Source organism: Emys orbicularis, chromosome 5 (genome assembly GCF_028017835.1).
Source record: "Emys orbicularis isolate rEmyOrb1 chromosome 5, rEmyOrb1.hap1, whole genome shotgun sequence".
Lineage (NCBI taxonomy): Eukaryota > Metazoa > Chordata > Testudines > Emydidae > Emys > Emys orbicularis.
The window spans coordinates 92,056,247-92,080,100 of NC_088687.1; the positions used below are offsets into that span (position 1 = coordinate 92,056,247).

The following is a 23,854-nucleotide window of genomic DNA, read 5'->3' on the forward strand; positions in this document are numbered from 1 at the left end:
ACCAAAAAAATTAAAATAAATAAATAACTATATAAAAAAATCAAGGCTTATTGCTAAATGTTGGCATGGTGTAACAAAGGACGAATTTCAAACATTTCGAAACTATCATAGTTTCATTTCATTTACCCCGATTTAATTTTGCATTCAGCTACCTTGGAATGCACTCTCATTTTTGGAACTGCAGCTCTTCTAATATTCCAATTTGAGAAATATCATTTTCACCACTGTTTCACCTGTGACAAACATTTTCATAAGCCATCCAGAATTCTCATACATACTACCTACTTTCGCGCTCTCACACACACACACACACACACCCCACCCCCCCCATCCCAGGGAGCTGCTGCTCAGAAAAAGTATGAATTTTGTTGCAAGATGCATGTTATACATGTGTAGGGACAACTGACCAATAAACTTGGAAACTACTGTGCTGCAGTAGTCTTATGATTAAAGGGCCAGATTCTCCACAGCATTTGTCCTCATCTCTCCAGCTAAAATTACCCCAAAGTGGGGGAGACCCTAATGGGTAAAGCACCAACATAGCCGGCTTCTATGCCACACCCCTTTATAGCCCCTACAATACAGGGGGCATGTCAGGAGCAGGGAGGGGTTTGGCCAGAGTACACTGCAATCCAGCTATGCCCATCAGGCAGATGGTTTCTGAGGGGTGAGGTGGACTAGAAGAGCCCAGGAGAAGGGACAGAGATAGACAAAGAATTAGAAGCTGTAAGAGACTCCCTGTTAGTTCACACCCCCATCATGTTACCAGAGTTGCCTGTTACTTTCGGGTACGCTCATTTATTAGGGTTACTCTTTGGGCTGTGTGTGTCTGTAATTCTATCAATGTACTGCTTGTGTCACTTGTGTTCTCATACAGAGCTCTACTTCTCCCTTCTGCAAGTTCCCTCCCAATGGAGCGATCCTGCAGGACCTAGGTTTCCCAGGGCTAGGTTCTTCCAGTCCCAGAATCAGAGGAACGGACACACACACACACACACACACTCTAACAGCGCATCTGAGGGGACCGGGTTAATCAGCACTCCCAAGCTGACCCCTTATATGTCCCTGGACTCAGTAGGCTGGGTCGAGCAACACTTCCAAGCTGTGACCCTCATATGCCCTTGGACTCAGCAGGCTGGGTCAAACAGCATTTGCAAGCTGCCACCCTCATATGCTCCAGGTTCAGCACGTCCCTATCCCCACTTTCACGTTACAATTGTTCTAGTAGACCATTACTCCTTGTTCTGTCATTTGGTTCCACTGAGAACGGTCTAGATCCATCCTTTTTGGAAACCCCCTTTCAGGTAGTTGAAAACAGCTATCAAATCCCCCCTCATTCTTCTCTTCTGCAGACTAAATAATCCCAGTTCCCTCAGCCTCTCCTCATAAGTCATGTGCTCCAGCCCCCTAACCATATTTGTTGCCCTCCGCTGGACTCTTTCCAATTTTTCCACAACCTTCTTGTAGTGCGGGGCCCAAAACCGGACACAGTACTCCAGATGAGGCCTCACTAATGCTGAACAGAGGGGAATGATCACGTCCCTCGATCTGCTGGCAATGCTCCTACTTATACAGCCCAAAATGCTGTTAGCCATCTTGGCAACAAGGGCACACTGTTGGCTCACATCCAGCTTCTTGTCCACCGTAACATCTACGTCCTTTTCTGCAGAACTGCTGCCTAGCCATTCAGTCCCTAGTCTGTAGCAGTGCATGGGATTCTTCCATCCTAAGTGCAGGACTCTGCACTTGTCCTTGTTGAACTTCATCAGATTTCTTTTGGCCCAATCCTCTAATTTGTCTATGTTCCTCTGTATCCTATCCCTACCCTCCAGCGTATCTACCACTCCTCCCAGTTTAGTGTCATCTGCAAACTTGCTGAGGGTGCAATCCACGCCATCCTCCAGAACATTGATGAAGATATTGAACAAAACCGGCCCCAGGACCGACCCTTGGGGCACTCCGCTTGATACCGGCTGCCAACTAGACATGGAGCCATTGATCACTACCTGTTGAGCCTGACGATCTAGCCAGCTTTCTATCCACTTTATAGTCCATTCATCCAGCCCATACTTATTTAACTTGCTGGCAAGAATACTGTGGGAGACCGTATCAAAAGCTTTGCTAAAGTCAAGGAATAAGTCAAAGGGAGGGGGAGAGAGAGAGAGAAGCAACCAGCTTAACCAGGAAAGTTATTTATTGCCAGGTAATAACCATACAAGGGGAGCCAAACAAGCAAAACAGTTATAATATTAAATCTAACTTAAATTTGATTACAAAAGTCCGGTTTAGAAAACTATAACTGATCACACAAGTCAGGGTCAGAAGGCTATACTGAGCGAGAGAGAGAGAGATGCCGACACCGTGGGTGCTCCAGGGCTGGAGCACCCACAGGGAAAAATTAATGGGTGCTCTGCACCCATCAGCAGTCAAGCTCCTCTCACCCCCCACCCCACCTCCTCCTCCTCCCCTGAGCACGCCACGTCCCTGCTTCTCCACCTACCTCCCAGCACTTACTGCCCGGCCACTGCCAAACAGCTGTTAGCACGCTCCAGGAGGGAGGGGGAGGAGGAGGAGGGGGAATGCAGCGTGCTCAGGGGAGAAGGCAGGGAAGAGGCGGGACAGGGATTTGGGGAAGGAGTCGGAATAGGGGCAGGGAGGGGGCAGAGACTTTGGGGAAGGGGTTGGAATGAAGGCAGGGGCAGAGGTGGCACAGGGGTGGGGCCTCATCGAAGGGGTGCGGTGGGGGTGGGGGGGGTCGAGCACCCACGGGAAAGAGGGGAAGTTGGCGCCTATGGAGAGAGATGGGTTTTCACCACTCCCTGAAGCTTGAATCTATCAGGGTTCCCAAGTGGTGGTGGTAGCTGAGGGTCCGGAGTGCTGGAGACAGGCAGAGCCCCCAGCATGATCAGTCAGAAGAAGATGAAGTCCCAATGGAACTGATGCAGAGTTTGGATCCAGGCATCAGAACACTTACTTGAGTATGGGAAGGGGTTTTTGTAGGGAAAGAACAATGGTTCAAGGGAGAACACTAGGTTTGTTTATCGGTAAACTGATGGCTCAAGGGAGTATACCAAAGTTGTTTTGTTCAGGCTAGACAATAGGAACTGATCATTCCTGGCTATGGATGGTGTTCCTTCGGGGGAGCTCACAATGTGATTAGGCAGCTTCAGTATTTTGGATACCAATAAAGGATTTATTACTAGAATTGGTCTGATAACTACTGAGCTGGGTGTGCGCAGGCGTGGGTTCATTAACATCTGGAGCACAGATTCCCCATCATGCAGTACTCCCCTGCTTTTCTAGTCCCAGAGTTCCGTGCGGTTCTTGCCTTGGAATCTCTGCTCTCCATTCTGTATGTCAATGGAGATGCCTCCCTGTCCCATCTTTGATGCAAATGCGATTAAGGGAGTTTCTTTAGTCCTGTCACCCTTGTCTGGAGGGGTTTAGGTGGGTCTTCCACTGCCGTTTCATTGCTTTTTGTAAGTCTTTCTTCTGATCGGGTTTGGTTCAAGCAGAGGCTGGGGTGGGGGGGTAAGGTCTTTCGTGAGTGAGACAGGCTGGGTACTGTGCCCTGGTTTCCCAAGAACACAATCAGTATGCCAAGCAGATAATGCATGCAGTAGAGATATTAACCCAAAACATTAAAGCCAAACAAATAACACTCTGCTCCAGTCAGCATTTCATCTGAAAATCTCAAAGAAGTTTATAAAGATGGGTATCATTCTTCTCATTTCGCAGATGAGGCAATGGAAACAGAGAGAATTTATGTGACTTGCCCCGGTCACAAAGTGGGTCAGTGGCAGGGCCAGGAATAGATCCCTAGTTGCCTAATTTCCAGAGCCAAATTCAACCCAGCATGACCCACAGTGGGTCAAAAATGTTTAAATCAGCATAATCTCATGAGCGCTAGGACCCAGGAGAAAAGGAAGGGGAGGGATGGAGTAGCTCAGCCCTTTATGTCCTCCCGCTCAGCCCCTGCTCACCTTCAATTAACCCCATCTCACAGCTTCTCCTACTTCCAGCCTGCACAGTCCTCAGGTTGCAGGGATTGTGGGGGAGATAGGAGAAACTCTTCCACCATTCACCCTCTAGCCACGCCTGGTACCCTACCAACTCACAATCTTTGCAAGAACATCCTGGCATGAAACTACAAGGAGATTTTGGGTCTCAGGTTAAAAAAGATTGAGAACCATTGCATTAGGCTACAGTTGGCCCAAATCTTCAAGCATTTGAGATTTTTCCTCATTTGGTAAAGGCACTGTCACAGTTCCTGAGTCGGCTGCACCTCGGATTCCCTCATGTGCTCCTCAAGGGCACCCCACTTAGGTCTCAGGCCTCCAGCCATCACTTTTCTCATGACAGAATCCTATGATTTCTTCCCTTCAGTCCAGGGTCTTTTCTATAGACCCTTCCAAATTATTGTGGTTACCTCAGCAGGTCTGTCTTCAGTTCAGGACCTGCATTCCCGCAGGGGCAATGACAGGGCTATCCAGTGACCAATCACTTTCATAAAGTGAAGTACTATTTATTCAGAACAAAAGCATTTAAGAGAAAACATATCTTAACAATAAACAACTTATATGCATGACTAGCTTACAAAGTGGTCAGCCATCTTTCCCTTGGGGACTTTGGTAAAATACTTCAGGTCCTTCCAAAGGGTTTGGTTCTGTTGGTCATAGTCTAATGCTTGTCAGTTCTTGGACAGAGTTTCCCCCCTCCCAGGTCACTATTTTTATACCATTTCAAGTCCTTTGTGTTCTTAGGCCTCTTAAACTAGGTCAAACCAGTCTATAAAGCTTCCTCCTTGGGGGCAGGGGTAAGGGGTAAAACTTTAAAATACTTGTTACATGGATTATTTCAGAATTGAAGATTTGCCTCAATTACCTCCATTATCTTTAGCTCCTGCAGGAAGCATTCCTTATCTTACTTATTTAGCCAAGAAATGCAAAAACTAGCAAGCGCATAAAGATACATATAACATTTATAACATCACAGGCACTATTCATGAAAATGGCTCTTGTAGGCTGGTAGAGCACAGAACAAATTGTGTACTACCAGAGACGAGACTTGTGGAAGGAACTGGATTGCCACAGTTTCCATATGTCTGCTACTATAACAGGGACAGATCTCTCCCCTCTTTTTCAATAAGGATTTCAGTCCATACCATTCCAACAGCACAGCTAGCTCACTCAGCATATAGCATAAGCCAGTACAGTCACAATGACTTTTTGAAAGGGCCCTTGTATTTTCAGCCCACTTGCTGCTGTCCTATCCCCTCTGTAGGCTGGTAACAGAACATCAAGTCTAAACCCGCACTGGACATGGGTCTGGAGATAAATTCAAGCCATAGACTTTTCATTAAACTAACAGCTGTGAATACAATACTTATAATTAAAATATCTTAGTATATTTGTAGCCTAGGGTTTTCAAACGCTCTCATGTTCATTAAAGGAAGCAGTTTTAGGTATTGCTTCCACATATCAACATGTAGTTTGAAGATCATCATACAGCATTTGGGAAACCACAAACAACTGTAGTTTTTAATATGCAGCATATTTTTATTCAAAATACCCCAAAGTTTGAAATTGTGCATAAGCTGTTTCCAAGCACACAGCAAATAATATGTGTTTAGCTTTCTACAGAGATACCGACGGACCATTTGCTTTAAATGAGCAGATATTGGAGCTTCAGTCTGATAATCCCAGCAGAGAACAAAATATTTGCACCATTTTAGAACAACAACACTAAATGGGCTCAACCCTGCATCCCTTGCATATATTTAACTCCCAATGAAGTTAATGAAAGTTTTGAGAGGACAATTGTAAGATCAGGCCCAGGAGGAAAATTATGACATACGCATACAACCAAAGTTCCCAGTGTAGAATAGGTTGATACAAACCATAAACTGAAGTCAGTAATATACACAAACACACAGACATATGCTTAATTAACTTACTATCAGTGCCCTAATAAGGAAGAACTATCAATATATATTATTATGGCACCATTTCACTCTCTCTATTCTTCCCAAGTGATGCAACATGTCCCTCACTTTATATCTGCACATCATAGCTGCCATTCTTTCACATGAGGACAAGTTTTTCTTCAGAGCCAATAAATGTCAATCCTTTAAATCAAGCTGGATGGCTCACTGTTAAACGGATGGGTAATCTGAGGCAGCCCTTGACCCCCAGGGCTGAGCAAGCTGTGCTTGCAACATCCCCAGACCCTTCCAGCATTGACACAAGTAGTAGTCAATCCCACGTCTTCCATAGGACAGTGCAAGTTCACTACCACTTGGGCAAGGTCTTTGTAACAAGCTTTTGGTTGTTTCATAAATGTTGTTTTATAAAACAAGATATTTGATGATTCCCAAGGTCTAGAAAGTGGGACAAGTCTCCATTTCTATGCTGATATGAATCAAGAAGTTGGAAATGTGGTGGACACAGATCTCCCAAAACCATAATGTGTCTGGTGCTCTAAGATGAAAGCTGACTTACTCCTTGTCATATTAAATGTTATGGAGGGTGATGATGATGGTGGAGCCCCTAGATGCTACAGGCATGTTTCAAAGACAATTGCTGAAATAGCCTGAAAACAACTCTAGTCATATGTGCAATTTCCTATTGTTTTATTAACTACCAGGTCTGCAATTATGCAAATTCAGCTCCAAGACAGCAAATGAAATAAGCAATTGAACCCTGTCCTTGCTTAGTTTACACACCCTTTTCTTTATTTCTTTCAGAAAATCACTATGAATAGTTAATAGCAAATTGAGGAATGTTGTACTTCAGAGTCTAAATCATGGAAAACTATGGTGTGAAGGCAATAGCTAAACAGAAATGAATGCAGGAAGAAGAACACCACATCATATACAGTAAATGCTCTCTTTGTATCTGATGCCAGTGGAGTAACAAGAACACATTAAAAACAATCTTTAACCTGTGATATAATTCCTCAGTTGCACTCCCATCAACAGATGCAACAACTGCAGGACAGACAGGGCCGGCTCCAGGGTTTTTGCCGCCCCAAGCGGTGGGGGAAAAAAAAAAAAAAAAAAGCCGCGATTGCAATCGCGATCGGCGGCAGCTCCACCGCGCCGCTTTCTTCTTCGGCGGCAGGTCCTTCCCTCCGAGAGGCACAGGGACCCTCCGCCGAATTGCCCCGAAGAGCCTTACGTGCCGCCCCTTCCCCTTGGCCACCCCAAGCACCTGCTTGCTCAGCTGGTGCCTGGAGTTGGCCCTGAGCACAGAGAGCTAAAGTGAAGCCTAATGCAACCTTTGGCATGCTACATTGTCGCACATGATCATACTCATCTTTACTAGAAAAACGGGTTCCACAGACAATCCATCTTTCATCTTAGTTCACTGCACTTGAAACTTGTAATCTCTACCAGTGACACCTCCCTAATAAAGCTGAAGGCAGCTGCAATCTGCTGTATTTTATGCAAATTGGATCTGGCCCTTGGACTCCTGGCAAAAGCCCAAAGCACCCTTTCAGTCTAAGTATGGACACCCTTGCTCCAGCAACTGTGGCAACTGACAAATCCCCTGCCCAGGGTAAACTCACAGTAAGATTGTAATATAGGGACTCAAATGTCAATGGACTCCATTGCAATATATTTTCTATAGTGTCCTTTCAACAAATAGCATAAACCATTCAACTCAATTATGGGTCATATAAATTTAGATGCGACACTTAAAGAGTAGAAGAGACTCAGTTGCTTGGATAGAGAGTGGGAGAGTGTTCCCAAGCAATAGATAAGAAACAGGTAAAAGACTCTGAGGCAGGGTGAAGGAAATGCCAAAATTGGTGTTGTTAAACCAGACAGGCACTTTTGAATCAAAAGAACAAACTTCACGTGACAGATGTTAGTCACATCCCATAATCCATCAATGGCAGGCCCTCAGTTACCATGGTGATTAAGGTGATATAAGAACCTATACAGAATAGGATTCAAAATAGGCAGGAAGCAAACGAAGGTGACAGATCCTGCAGGTTGTGATTAAAGAGAAGGGATACAGGGAAACTATGAGAAGGAATTACATTAGTCAAAAGGGGAGTGTTGAAAGCATAGATAGGATGAAATCCTGGACCATTTGAAGTCAGTGGTAAAACTCCCATTGACTTCAATAGGGCCAGGATTTCAACCCTGATATTCAGCTAGGTAGGTGCTAGTTTGTGAAGATCACACAACACTCATCAATATGTCCATTCACTGTCCAAATTGTGGTAGCTTGCCCATTAACACCTGCATTCATACAGTAGGTATACAGACTCTCAGAAGCAGCATTATATTCTATTTTAAATTTTGTACTCTGTTCATTTACCTTTTATACATTGGTACAGTACAAGATATTAGCTAGACAGGGGCATAAAGTGACTTCTGACATTGTCCTTGGAGGTTAAACTATCTTTGTTCCTTGTCAGTGAATTTAATACTCATAAAATATACTCGACAGGCAACCCCTAAAACTGCAGCTCTATTGACAAAATAGACCGATCATAGGCAGCAGCAGTGCAAGCTTCTTTACACTGTCCACCAACATTTATTATTATTTATGCTTCAGTAATGACTAAAGACTCTAAGATTGAAGTCCATTGGGCCAGGTACTGTACAAAAACATAAGAGACAGGCTCTTCCCCAAAGAGCTTAGTCTAAATAGAACAGACAGACAGTGGATGGGAGGGGAAACAGAGGTACATACCGAGAGATAAAGTGACTTTCCCAAGATCACACAAGTGGTCAGTGGCAGAGAAGGGAACAGAATATAGGTCTTCTGACTCCTAGTCCAGTACCCTACTTCTTAGGCCTTTGGAGTTAGGCCTTGACCTGGAAGGAGCAGCCCTAACTAGATTATGTTTATTGATCATGTGGGTAGATGATTACGTACATAGAGCTGGTGTGGCTTTCATAAAAAATGTACTCAGTTACCTATTGGTGTAAGAGAGCTACGGTATCCAATTACAAATGGTGGCTGCAATACATGTTTTTCTCTAATGTTTAGGAACATGTCTGTGAATGGGTGATCTGGATTAGAGGTCACAATAAATGTGGTATGAACTTTTATGTGGAAATTACTGAATTGAAATCTGCTTGTACATGACACTGCTGTACTACATGTAGTGTCAGAATCAAGGTAGCAATTTGATGTTTAGGATGAAGATTAAGAAATGTGGGCTGCCGGTGGTGGAGTGGAGCGAAGCAAAATGTAAAATGGAAGCAAACAGTGGAACAGAGATGGAATGTTGAAGAACTTAAATGCTTATTTCCTTGCCTTTTGTTTGTTTGTTTTTTAACTTGCATTGGTGATAAAGTCTAACAACCTCAGCTCTAAGTTAATGAATTTTTGTGTGAGAATTTCCACTTTTTAAAAATAAGTATGTATCAATATTGATAGCTGTCTATATTGCTAACTAGTAACACTGATATGTATTACCCTCTACATGCACCTCCTGCAGAAACCCATGTGCACCCATTGACTTGTTTCCCTTCCTGGTCCTCTGAAGAGCTGTCCTCCCTTCTCCCACAATCTTCCCCCATAGGGCCCAGACCTTTCCCCAAGTTTCCTCCATTCACAGCCTGGACTGCCTCCATAATCCACCTTGGCTGCCTCCTCAACATGCCCTCCCCTGAATATCCCAAACTTTGCTGATTATTGTTGATAGATCTAAATGTGGATACATGTCAACCCTTACAAGCTGAATACAGTAGGGGAACAGTGCTCTCTGTGGGGAAGGATGGGGGTGACATGGAGGGGCAAAGAAGTAGAGTGGAGTGGAGGTTTGTTCTGCTGAATCTCCTAGGGTTTAAACAGACTGGAGCTCTTGTGCCTCTTTTCATTCATCAGACATCACAGTGGATCCACTTTCTGGCCTACTTCTCTCATGACCTCAACTCATCTAGCTTCTCCATATATTGGCTAAACAAGAACTAGGGGAATGTGGGGAGGGAAACAGTCCAAATGCAGAAGAAGATGTAAACGCCAAGGAGAGTGAGGAATTATTGAAGTTAGTACAAGAAAAATGAGATGAAGTTAAAAAATGGAACATTTAGATCTGAAATCATGAATAACTTCTAGACAGCGAGTTCAGACCTCAGTTGTTTGAGAAATTTAAAACTAGACTGGACAAAATGCTGACAAGTATAGGGAACAATTCTCTATTGGCAAGGAGCTTAACTAGGTTATATAAATGGTCTTTTACATGTCTAACCTCTATGATAAAACTGAGAAACATTCAAATGAAAGAGAGCTTATGTAGGTCCAGAGCTGTCGAGAGAAAATAAATCATTTTTGGTTTTCACATGGGATTGATACGAACTGGTGATATTGACTTAAGTGTCAATAACACAGTCAAGACAAATCTATCTCTTGTAGATTCTACGCTACTTGCAAGGAAACAGATGCCCTACCAAATTCACCGTCCATTTTGGTCAATTTCACAGTCATAGGATTTTAAAAATTGTAAATTTCATGATTTCAGCTATTTAAATCTATAATGTCAATGTTGTAACTGTAGGGGGCCTGACTCAAAAAGAAGTTGTGGGGGGGGTCACAAGTTTATTGTAGGGGGGGTTGTGGTACTGCTACCCTTACTTCTGCACTGCTGCAGGCGGTGGCGCTGCCTTCAGAGCTTGGCAGCTGCCGGCCGGGAGCCAGCTCTGAAGGCAGTGCCACCGCCAGCAGCAGCACAGAAGTAAGGATGTCATGGTATGGTATTGCCACCCTTACTTCTGCGCTGCTGCCTGCAGAGCTGGGCCTTCAGTCAGCAGCTGCCACTCTCTGACTGTCCAGCTCTGAAGTCAGTAGTGGAGAAGTAAGAGTGGCATGGTATGGTATTCCCACCCTTACTTCTGCGCTGCTGATGGTGGGGCGCCACCTTCGGAGTTGGGCGCCTGGCTAACAGCTGCTGCTCTCTCGCCACCCAGCTCTGAAGGCAGTGCAGAAGGAAGGGTGGCAATACAACTACCCCCCTAAAATAACATTGTGACCCCCCTGCAACTCCTTTTTGGGTCAGGATGCCCAATTTGATCTCCCCTGTGAAATCTGTATAGTATAGGGTAAAAGCATACAAAGCACCAGAGTTCATGGGCAGGGGGGTGGAAGAGGGGAGAAATGGGGAAGACACATGACCAGATTTCACAGTCCATGACGTGCTTTTCATGGCCGTGAATTTGGTAGGGCCCTACCTATGTGATTTTTATTTCCTGCCTGCTACTCCACACATGGCTGATATAGTCACTTGTTAGGATAAAATATATGAATCAGTATAATAAACTTAAGACTTCTGTTAAAGGTATCAGAGTTCAAATACTATGTAAAGTCCTTTACTATCAGGATCAAATGAGATGCTATTTCAACACTTCTGTTTACAGAAGCAGGAAGTTATTGAGAAAGTAAAACTTGTTTGCATGTGGACCTGTTACTCTGAGTCAGAATGTGTTTTAACCCTTAGAATGCTCAGGGAAGATATAGTCAGCCTTAGCTATATTTACTGAGGGACTGGAGCCAGGGCCGGATTATGACATTCTGAGGCCCTATGTCAAGTGAAAGAGGCCCCATACCATTAAAAAAATGAATGTATTATTTTCACAGAAAGGACATTGAATATGTAAACACTAAAGCTTTATAGTTCGCATACAAAGGCAAAGTTGCAAAAATAGAATAATCTTCATTTTCAGCAGTCCTCTCTGTAATTATGACATCATGACAGAAATAAATTTTAGACAAATTCTTTGAACTAATTGTGTATGTAAGTAAAGTAGAAGTAAACAATGTAAAAAAATACAAAATCAAACAAAATTACAGTAAATAATACAATTTACTAGAAGAGTTCTCAGGAAATTTTTCTTCTCTGTTGGGGCATCTAAATTGTGGAATTCCTTGTCTGAATAAGCACTGAGGTTCTTAGAGGATATAAAATGACAATAGAGGATATAGGATGCAGATAACCCACAAGCTTAAAGCTCAACTATTAGTTATATTGATATGAATTATATCCTGGTAATAAGCAAACCATCAGAATATTGTATGTGGGTATATTATATACAAGAACTAGGGGCCACCAAATGAAATTAATGGGCAGCAGGTTTAAAACAAATAAAAGGAAGTTCTTCTTCACACAGCGCACAGTCAACTTGTGGAACTCCTTGCCTGAGGAGGTTGTGAAGGCTAGGACTATAACAGCATTTAAAAGAGAACTGGATAAATTCATGGAGGTTAAGTCCATTAATGGCTATTAGCCACAATGGGTAAGGAATGGTGTCCCTAGCCTCTGTTTGTCAGAGGGTGGAGATGGATGGCAGAAGAGAGATCACTTGATCATTACCTGTTAGGTTCACTCCCTCTGGGGCACCTGGTATTGGCCACTGTCGGTAGACAGGATACTGGGCTAGATGGACCTTTGGTCTGACCCAGTACAGCCGTTCTTATGTTCTTTTCCAATAAATTGATTTGTTTTGTTTTTATAGAAGGTTATACTGAATTACCTAATATTGGTACTAAAATTAGTAGCAAAAAGGTTTATTGAAACCAGTAAAAACTTTAATGTTATATTATAAATATTGAGATTTGTATAGCTAAACAACAACATATTATGTAAACAAACAAACAAAGGTTTCCGGCATCTCTCTCTCTCTCTCTCTCACACACACACACACACACACACACCCCGACCGAAAACCTGTGTTATTTTACCAGGATATTTCTGTGAAAGTTAGTGCTATTTTGTCTATGTTCTCACAGAAAAACAAGAGAGGATACACAATTTTTTTACACCATGAATAAAGGAAAAAATGTTTGATTAATTTTGTTAGGGAAATACAAAGTTTATCCAGACTATATATAAAATATATTTACAAATGTTTATTCAGATTTAATTTTCACAATGAAACAATGAATTGTTGGGATTTTTCTTTTGCCATACTATAAAAATACAACGTATTATGCATATGTTATGTGATTTATAAGTCTCTATAAGAATTTTTACATAGCATACTACCTATAATAAAATATCTTGTGTGCTCCAAAACTGCTGAGCAGAAAATCCCAGTCTTCTTTCTAGGCAGACATCTCTCTTCACATTCGCTTCTCTCTCCTCTCTCTCCTAGGACCACTAATTAATCTCAAGTAAACATCTCGGACACACAGAGTAACAACAAGCTATATGCGCGAAAGAGAAAAAGAATTTACCAGAAAAAAGTCTGGTAATCTCTAGACAGGCATTGAGAAAGTGGAGGCCAACACAAATTTATCCTCCTCAAGATCCACTCGACCCAAGTCCATAAGATGATCACCTGCAAACTCAATCATGTGAAGCATGGTTAGCGCATGAAGCAGAAAAGAGTGTGCACACTAAAATACACAATTGTATGTGTGTACAGATCAAAAGAAGAAAGAACACACTAACATACGAGTATGAGCTTGGCAGGATTGCTTCATGACACTGCCGTCTCCGACCTCACATTTTTCCCGATTTTATCGGCAGTGAGATTTATTTATTTATTTAAATAAGTTATGAAGGCATGGCCAGAATTTTACCAGTAGCAGCTGGCCAACAAAATGCTGCCTTAGGAGACTGATAGACTTACTCATAGAAATATTAATTTTACAAGTGCAATTATCATTCTTTTTCCTCAGCCCAGGCCTCCTGCCTGTCAATAATGAACAATTACTGAAGGGGAAGGGTATTTGCATAGACAGATGTGTATATTTTTGTCATATTTGAACAAAAATGTCTATATTTAGGTCTGTCTTCTTTTTCCCATATCTCCTTTATTTATCAACCAAATTTTGATAAAATTTGAAATGGAGTCAGTTTTTTCTTTTGTAGAAGCCCCTCATATTGTGAGGCCCTAAACTGTAGCTTATAGTTAGTTTATACCTTAATCTGGCACTGACTGAACCCAAGTAAGCACTTCTCCAGTCCCTCTCCTCTGCTCTCCCTCCCACTCAGAAGGCCCCCACCTCACTCCCTCCTTCTTCCTCCACCTATAAATGAAATCCTTTCCACCCACCTCTCTATTCTCCACTCTATAACTTCCAAAGAGAAGTGCAATAAGCACCCCCTTAACTAAGTGGTCAGAAAAACTCTCATTCCCCTGACTCCCCTCCATTTAGACAGTGGCTCTGCCTCCCTAATCCATCAGGTTGCCAGCTCCATGCGGTGTCTTCCTTGCCGTGCCACCCCCTTCCACTTCCTGGCCAAAGAAGGGTTCAAGAAATAGTTAAGGATGGAGGGGACAGGTCAAACTGGGAGCTTGGACCAGAGATAATGGGGATTCCCATAAGGGGAGTGGCAGGTCAGCATTGCATCCTTCCAAGAGTCCAAAACTGTCCCATGTTACTACAGCCAGGAATCTTCCCTCCTCCACAGCATAGTGCTCATCCAAACCCATGGAAAATGGCCAGTCCTCAAGGGGTTAAACACCTAGGAATGTCGTGAGCATAGTGACAGCAGCTAAAAGTAGTCCAAAAGTATGTCTACACTGCAAAAAATGTCAGCAAGTCTCAGAGCCTGGGTCAACTGACTCAGGCTCACGGGGCTAATGGCACTGTAGACGTTTGGGCTTGGGCTAGAGCCCATGCTTCAACTGGGTTTTAGAGCCCAGGCTCCAGCTCAAACCCAGTGCTATTGTTAGCCCTGCAGCACAAGTCGGTTGACCCAGGCTCTGAAACTCGCTGCTGCAGGTCTTTTTTTGGCTGTGTAGACACTGAGACAGATACAAGAACATTTGTTTACAGGCTTCATGAAGTACAGTGGATGCTATTGAGAGATTCTGAGTTGTAACTACAGGCACTGTAGAACAGAAGGATAAAAATAAAAGTTGTTTGTGATTACTTTGTGCTCTTAAAGCACTTACTGATGTTTGGATGCTTTTAGAGAGGGAAAGGTTGCTATAGCTTTCCACTCAGCAATGAAGCATTCATCCATCATATTAAAAAAAAAAAAAAAAAAAAAAAAGCTATTTTACTGGGTCAATGCTGACCAGCTAAAGCTGGTCTTCAACAACCCTTTTAAATATAGTAGTTTTATTTATATGCACTAACTATCTTCTGACCTGCAGAAGGCTTTGCTGAATATTCGCCTCTCAGTGAAAACATTCGCACAGCCTTGCCATACATGTAGTCATTTACACTTATTTTTATTTGTATTATGGCAGTTCCTAGAGGCACTGAGACTGGGGTTCCATTGTGCTAGGTGCTGCACAATCATATAGGGTTTGTCTAAACTTGAGTTTGTTGTCCTGTTTTAACTCCAGGTAATTGATTAACAAACATTTGTTCCAGAGCACAAGCAGTTTTGGTTTACCTTAGGCTGAGTCTTCAGACAAACCTATGATAAGTGTGTAGACAACATTTACAATTGTTTTAGTTAACTTGAATTAATTTGCAATCAACTAACTTGAGTTAAAACAGGACCACAAAAATTTATAATCCATAGTAAGAGACAGTCCCTACCCTGAAGAATTTACAGGCTAAATAGACAAGATAGAATACAGGTTGGAGGGGAAAGAGAGACTTAGAGAGGTGAAGTGACTTGCCCAAGGTCATACAACAGGTCAGTGGCAGAGCCAAGACTAGAACCCAGATCTCCTGTCCAGTGCCTTAACCACCAGTATACACTGGGTCTCCCGAGCTCTGTGTAATTATTTCCACCTGTTCAGGGTAGTATAAATGCTAACAAATCAGATTCCTTAATTCATACTGGTGGTAACATTTTATCAGGACCATTGTTTGCATATGGCACCTGCAGCTTCAGGGCCAATCAAAATTTTTCTGTCAAAATTGTTTTTCAATAGAAAATTAAGTTTTTGACAAAATGAAATTTTTGGCAAAAAGTGTTTGCTTCCTGTGGGAAATGTTTACCTTTCGATCAAATAACCAAACGCCCAAAATACCAAAAAAAATTCAATTTGGAAATGTCATTACAGTTCCACGTGGGAGTAGTAGTTTAGCTTTCTCATGCCCCCTTTCTCCTCTGTGGGCTGAAATGGGCTCCCATCCTGGACTGTAGTGGCTCAATAAGAGAGGAGACCATCGTGCATCATGGGAAGATGTAGTCCAACCAGGAAGCCTGGCCCATGGAGGAGAATGGGGGCACGATGAACCCAAAGTACAACTAACTCCCAGGAGGCATCCAGGCAGCATTTCTGAATCAAAATTCTTCAGATTTTGGTTGAAAAATTCAGTTTAAATATTTTTGCTAAAAAAAAAAAAAAAAAAAAATCCATATTTCACCCTGGATGCCCCCCCACCCATTTTCCAACCCACTCTAGTTCTTTAGCTCTCCAGCCATTTTCAAATCTTATCTGAAAATAATCTCTCTTCTTCCTCCAACTCTATAATGTTTCTTTCCCTCTATTTTTAATTTTGCCTTTGTAGTTGTACACCTCTACCCCGATATAACTCGGGAGCCAAAAAAATCTTACTGTGTTGTTATAGGTGAAACCGCGTTATATCGAACTTGCTTTGATCCACCAGAGTGCACAGCCCCGCCTCCCCAGAGCACTACTTTACTGCGTTATATCCTAATTCATGTTATATCGGGTCACGTTATATCGGGGTAGAGGTGTATTTTTAATCCTGGTGGATATTGGCTAGGAGACTGGTCTTTTCTTTTAGGTGCAGATCTTAGTTAGCCATGCCTATTTCATTCCCAGTGTGGATTACTTTGATGTGCTCTGTAGGGATTCACCTGAAAACTACTCAGAATCTTTAGGTGGTACAAAACACAGCTGCCTGTTTACATGACGGAGTCTCTTGCAGGCAGCATGCTGCATACACCTGTGTTCCATGCTGGTTTTAACCAATCACAAAGCCCTTTATAATATGTATCCTGTTGCCTTAGAAACTACTACTCTCCTAATGTTTTCCAGCTGCAGTTGAATCAGGTGGGGTACTCAAGCTAATAGTCCCAGATTTAAGCAGGAGGAGGCTCTAGGCAGGAGGCTCTCAGTCAAAACCCCTAAACTCTGGTATTCATTTCTCTCCTGCCCTCCACCGGACCAGCAGAATCTGCGTGTGTTGACTTTCAGAGTGTGTGACTAGGCTAATCTATTTCCCTTGGTTATTTCTGAGGGAATGGTGAGGGCAAGACATTGAGTTAGAAGGACTTTTAATGTAGTATTGGCCCAACTTAGAAATTTTTTATGTATTTTTACAAGGTTTGCACATGTCTCAAGTTTTGAGGAGACATTTAAAAAATTTAAATGAAGAAACATACCCAAACACCCCCAACTGTATTATGATGCTGGATTTGTGTGAAATGACAAATCACAACACATTCCTCACCCCAGTAGGGCATGCTGCTGGAATGGAATAGATCTGCAATAGCACAGGCAATAAATTCAAGATGTTCATTGGTCTATTTCTGTCAATTTAACAATACTCTGCATTGATATGACCTTTTAACTAAAGATCTCAAAGACCTGTTGTCATAACTATAAAGGGAAGGGTAACAGCTCTCCTGTGTACAGTACTAAAATCCCTCCTGGCCAGAGACTCCAAAATCCTTTTACCTGTAAAGGGTTAAGAAGCTCGGGTAACCTGGCTGACACCTGACCCAAAGGACCAATAAGGGGACAAGATACTTTCAAATCTTGGGGGGGGGGGGGAAAGGCTTGTGTGTGTGCTCTTTGTTTTAAGGGGTTGTTCGCTCTTGGGACTGAGAGGGACCAGACATCAATCCAGGTTCTCCCCATCTTTCTAAACAAGTCTCTCTTATTTCAAAATTGTAAGTAAAAGCCAGGCAAGGCGTCCTAGATTTACTTTGTTTTCTCAACTTGTAAATGTACCTTTTACTAAAGTGTTTATCTTTGTTTGCTATACTTTGAACCTAAGACAGAGGGGGGTCCTTTGAGCTCTTTAAGTTTGATTACCCTGTAAAGTTATTTTCCGTACTGATTTTACAGAGATGATTTTTACCTTTTTCTTTAATTAAAAGCCTTCTTTTTAAGAACCTGATTGATTTCTCCTTGTCTTAAGATCCAAGGGGGTTTGGATCTGTATTCACCAGGAGTTGGTGAAAGGAAGGAGGGGGGAAGGGTCAATTTCTCCTTGTTTAAGATCCAAGGAGTTTGGATCTGTATTCACCAGAAGTTGGTGAAAGGAAGGAGGGGGGAAGGGTCAATTTCTCCTTGGTTAAGATCCAAGGAGTTTGGATCTGTATTCACCAGGGAATTGGTGAAAAGTTTCTAAAAGCTTCCCAGGGTAGGGAATGGTGGCAGCGGACCAGAACTAAGCTGGTAGTTAAGCTTAGAAGTCCTCATGCAGGCCCCTACATTTGTACCCTAAAGTTCAAAGTGGGGATACAGCCTTGACACCTGTACAAGTAATTAGTCCTGTGAAGGAGATCCTCATAGCCCCTCAATATCAAAGGAAACAAAACCAACAGTATAGATGGAAAGCAGAAACTGACACTAGCTTGCCTTGAAGTCATATGCATAACTTTTTTGGTCTAAGTCTGGTCTCACATCAGAGATGGCCATTTCTTTTCTGACTACATTCTTCACTCAGTTCAATCTGCTGCTAGGTTTCCCCTGGTATTAACTGTAATGCTAGCATCTAACTACATGCATGAAGCTATATTAAATAAAATAAAAAAGAAGAGGCTGGGCCCAACTATCAACAAGACCCTTCACATAGCTAAGCATGGAAGATTTTGTCTGGAATGTTATCAGTGGAATTCAATACTTTCTCTAGGGCAAATGAATTTTGTGAAGAACAGCAACAGAAACTGATCTCTGACTGAACAAGAACATTAACATTTGAGACTTTGCAATAGGAATTGACATTGACAATCTTTGCGTTGCAGCATAAAGCCAGAATCAGTATTTACAGTCAGAGCCTGATTCTATGCCACTGACTTCAATAGGAGCAGTAGCAGGCCCATGTACTGTAAGTATCACCATCTCCATTTGACACATGGATAAACTGAGGAACAGAGAGGTAAAGGCCAAAATATTCTGAAGTGTTTACTTATTTTTATCATCCAACCTGAGACACTGAAGGCTGGGTTTAAGAGGCACTAAGCACCCAGTGTTGCCACTGAACTCAAATGGAGTTACGTGTGCTTAGAATGTCTTGAAAATCAGGCTCTAGGCACAAGATTTTCACTGTAACCTGTAAGGCTAGCTCTTCAAAATAATTCAGCATCTGTGAAATTCTGGCCCCGTGTCTCTCAAATTGAGCATTCAAAACTGGAAACGCAGAATGTTAGTGGACTCCAGAAAATTTTGGCCAAAGCGGATTGCCTGCTCTCCTGCTCTAACCACTATCATATAGCTAATTAAAGCTATCGAACTAACAGCCTAAAAGGTGTAACAGTCCAACCACCAATGTCCAGATATTTGTAACCTGATTTGACCAAGGACAAAACAAAAAATACCATGTTCACATTAACATGATATGCCCAAGTATAAATGTAGCTCCAGTAAAATCTGAGGCTTATGCTACCAAAGAAGAGGAACTGTGGCCAATCATGCTTTTCATAAAGTAAAGAGTTTTAGCATTAATATATACGCCATGTGGTGTTTACTCCCTCAGGTTTTTTTAAATAAACACAATTTTCTTGCACGTTGAATGTTATCTTATTTCTAAAAACATTTTTCAGTACAATGTAACAAACAAAATATATGGATTGGGAGTTACAAACATTTAGTGTAAATCTTCAAAAACAAACTAGTGATTTTGAGTGGCTCAAGTTTTGGGTGTCCAATTCAAAACACCTTAAAAGAGGCCCAACATTCAGAGTCTGTTCAACTCAGGTCCCCTTAAGCTGTCTCAAGAAATCACCCCAAAAATCACAAGTCACTTTTGAAAACATAGGTCTTGATTACCATGAGTTATATGGGATCACAGACATGGTTTCACCAGTTACAAGTAATGAGGCCAACCAAAATTCAGGCCAATAAAATTATCTCACAGCACAGTTTTGCACATTTTCTGTGCCTATAGTCAATTCAGAAGACGCACAATCAAGATTTCCATTTTAAAAACTTGAGATTGGATAGTGCCAATTGTTTCATTTTTCTCTCCTTGTGCAAGGTGATACACAAAGGAGCAAACAAACACATTGCTAAGACTTTCTGACAAAGAAGAAATGTTCTTTTATGAATGTCACATAAGGTTTCTATTATTTAATTAAATTCTAGCTGGATTTTTGACATGGTGAGCGTCTAGATACAGTATTTCTTCTCTTACTGCATAACCCAAAATGGGATCAGTAATTACATACTGTGACATAAAGCAGCTGGAATCACTAAAACTGGCAATTTATGAAGCACTTCCATAGCAGAGTGTCATTACTCAGAACGACAGGACCTTATTAATGAAGCAAAGCAGTAGATAAAAATATATTTTGATTCACTGTGACTGGCAAGGATCAGAAAAACCTAGCTGGAGATTTTCATCACAGGGAATGCATTTAGATATGTTTTCGTGGGGCAGGCGCAAATACATGAATCTCACCCCCATAACACAGATGCATTGACATGACATTTTTACTAGCAGGTGAAAAGGAGGTCAGATGGGGTAAAAAGAGTAAGATTCTCATTATAAGATGTTTCCTACTTGAAGGTCATCACAGATGGGTAGTATTTTTTTGCCCCCCATCAGCACTCCTTTTGATTTGGTTTACTTAGCATCCATTAAGTCACTCTTACACTACTTGTTCTATGAAGCAGAAATACCAAATGAGAACAATGCAGCCAGCATTACCACATACACAGTACTGTAGCACATGCCAGACACAGACAAGATAAATATGTTGAGTTCACAGTTGTATGCTGTTTTTCATAGTTGTGAAAGTTAGTCTGATGTGAGGAAACAGAACATGAAGACTCAGGTTCCAAGCAAATTACCAACTGCACCGTTGTTTGCTGCCTGAACAATATGAGGCTGGAAAATACTATACGTCTAATCTTCTCATGGCATGTCCTGCCATGACTGCAGGGGAATGGACTAGAGGACCTCTCTAGGTCCCTTCCAGTTCTACGATTCTACGTTGTAAAGTGGGTCTGACTCAAACCACGCACCCCCAGCTCACAACAGTCTTCTATTTTGCAATGACCTAAACAAAATTCCAGATTCCAAATTACCCTAACCCGGGGGATGGATGGGAATCTGAATTCAGACTCTGCATGTCTAGTAAAACTAGAATTGGAAGGATTAGGTTTTTATTGGTAAATGTTGATAAACATGGATTTCACTGTACACACACAAACTGACAAAAATATTTCCACTGATGATAATCAAAATTTACAAATAGGCAAAGTAAGCAAAATGATGCTTAGGAACTTATAGGAGTTTGATATAAGGATATTTACATTGTCTGTTTTGGCATGTGATGTTGTCTGTTTGTGTTTAACTCTTATATAGCCTTAACATTTTGAATCTCAGCACCTATTGTCATTAAATAATTATTGCCTGATCCCCACATTGTCTGACACTCCCCGCCATAATTTCCCACAATTGTGAAAATTTAAATCAATAAAAAAGGGAAAATGCTTAAAAATAAATATATTATCTGTCGAAATTATTTAAAAAAATTGAATTCTGCAAAGCCTAAGTAAAACAAGTAGAATATGCTGACTGGCTGTTATTTCCTTGCATTGATAAAATGGAGGTTAAGATCAGAAAGTTATGCAAAGGAGCTCTGAGTAGTAAAGTATATAGATCATACACTTTTGGGGGCAGAGACTGTGTCATCCTCAGCATTTGGAAAGCACCAGTCACATTCTATGCAACACGGCTATCTAAATAATAACAGCAAATGCCTGGATGCCCCTGCAGTGGTAAAACCCTTGGGAGGTCTGGGAGAAGCAATAGCTGAGGATTCCATTGTACAGGTCCCGCCGCTCCTTTTGTTGGACAGGTGAGGTTTGTCCACCCTACAGAAAGGAACCGTGGGGCCACTCCCAAACCTGGCAGATCACCAGGGATGTATGGGTATTCTATACTCCAACTGGGAGGTGTGATTGCAGCACATGTAGACATACCCGAGCTAGCATTCATTCATCTAGACCACTAGTGAACATCTACACCACTACTGAACAGCCCCACAGCCCAAGGCCTGCAAGCCCGAGTCAACTGGCACAAGCCAGCCGCAGGTGTCTAACTGCAGTGTAGACATACCTTCTGTGCACAGATTTAGGGACAAATCAATGCCAATTTAAACTAACAATTAATGAAAGCTTACTAGATAGTTTCCCAATATTTATTTTAACTATTTTTAACTGCACTTCATCACACACATTTAATAATACAAGGCCTGATTATCCCCCGACAGTCATACAAGCATATACTGCCAGAAACCCTGAGGTTCCACCCAATTCTTCTGCTGAGGGAGCAGGGTTTGCTCCCTGCATATGAAATTAAGAGTCTGGCCCACAAACCCTAAGGATCCATCGAATCTGCAGGGATACCAAAGATATGCTGTGACACAGAAACAGTCTCCTTCACCACACCTCCCCTTGCAGAAGCATCTGGTGAAGACACTCTATGCCTAGCGCCTGTGTGGACAGCACTTAGGTCACTGTAACTTGCGTCACTCGAGGGGGTGTATCTTTTTCACACCCCCGAGTGACAAGTTAAATCGACTTAAGTGGTAGCCTAGACCTACCCTGTGCTTCTGTGGCAGTCTTGCCCCTATGGCTCTGTCTTCACTCCTTGGCAGCATGGCTCTACTTTATACCACACACAGAAGTAGGAGAGGAGACAAAAAGTAACATTTGGCTTTGTAGTTCAAGTCTAAAAATAAAATAATACTCTAGTATTCAATATATTAATTTCCAAATTTCCAAGGTGTGTCCCAAGGTCCTCTCTGTTTCCAGATGCGGCTGGCAAACACCAGTTCTACTGTACTGAATAATTGTTATTCTGAGTATTCCTTCAGATTGCCAACAGGGAAAGATTTCTCCAAATAAGGTTGAGACAATGATTGAAGCATGTAATGAGGTTAATTTCAAATGTATGTTGATTTTAATGCACTATGCATTCTTTTGGCCTGATAGTAACATGCACTCAGGTAAGAGTCTGGTGCTATTACTAAATGTTTCTTACATCAGAAAAACTAACCAGTTGACATAACTGGTAATTGATTTCAATAGATTTCACAGCGTGGTTACATTTAGTTTTAGATTTAGTGCTTGTGAAAGTGATGAGACTGACACCTTTAATGAATAAAGGTCTCTACCCACAGAGTAGGTTCAACATGTGCAGTAACAGTGGGAGCTTACCTTACATTACTCTGAAAATTTATTGCAAACCCTGACCTACCATGCCCACCTCACTGGATGTCACAGGATGGCCACAGTTCTGAAATTGCCAAAGTTGTGCCAATTGTGATATGGACTCTTGTCAAGTAAGGAGTGGACTTTTAAAAATGAATTTGTGATCTCAGTATGGTTCTTTGGGCTCAAATCACAAAAGAGCTGTAGTAGAATTGGAAAACTGGCATCCTGATTGGCAACTTAAGCAGAAAGGCCAAGAATTGAATGGACCATGGAGACAGAATTAATCAGGAAAATACTTAGAATCATAGAATATTAGGGTTGGAAGAGACTTCAGGAGGTCATCTAGTCCAATCCCCTGCTCAAAGCAGGACCAACACCAACTAAATCATCCCAGCAAGGGCTTTGTCAAGCCGGGCCTTAAAAACCTCTAAGGATGGAGATTCCACCACCTCCCTAGGTAATCCATTCCAGCGCTTCACCACCCTACTTATGTGTTACTCTTCTATATTCAAAGCACTTTACAAATATTAACTGATTGTTTGATCTTCACATGACATGTCCCTGTGAGAGGAGTAAATACCCCCATTTTAAGGATGGGGACACTGAGACCGAGGTTAT

At 42.0% G+C, this 23,854-nt stretch overlaps 1 protein-coding gene across 1 annotated transcript in view; it reads right to left on the reverse strand.

Annotated features, from left to right (window-relative positions):
* CRACD (capping protein inhibiting regulator of actin dynamics) overlaps positions 1-23,854 on the reverse strand; it is a 110,997-nt gene that overhangs the window by 70,269 nt on the left and 16,874 nt on the right. The window lies entirely within an intron of this gene.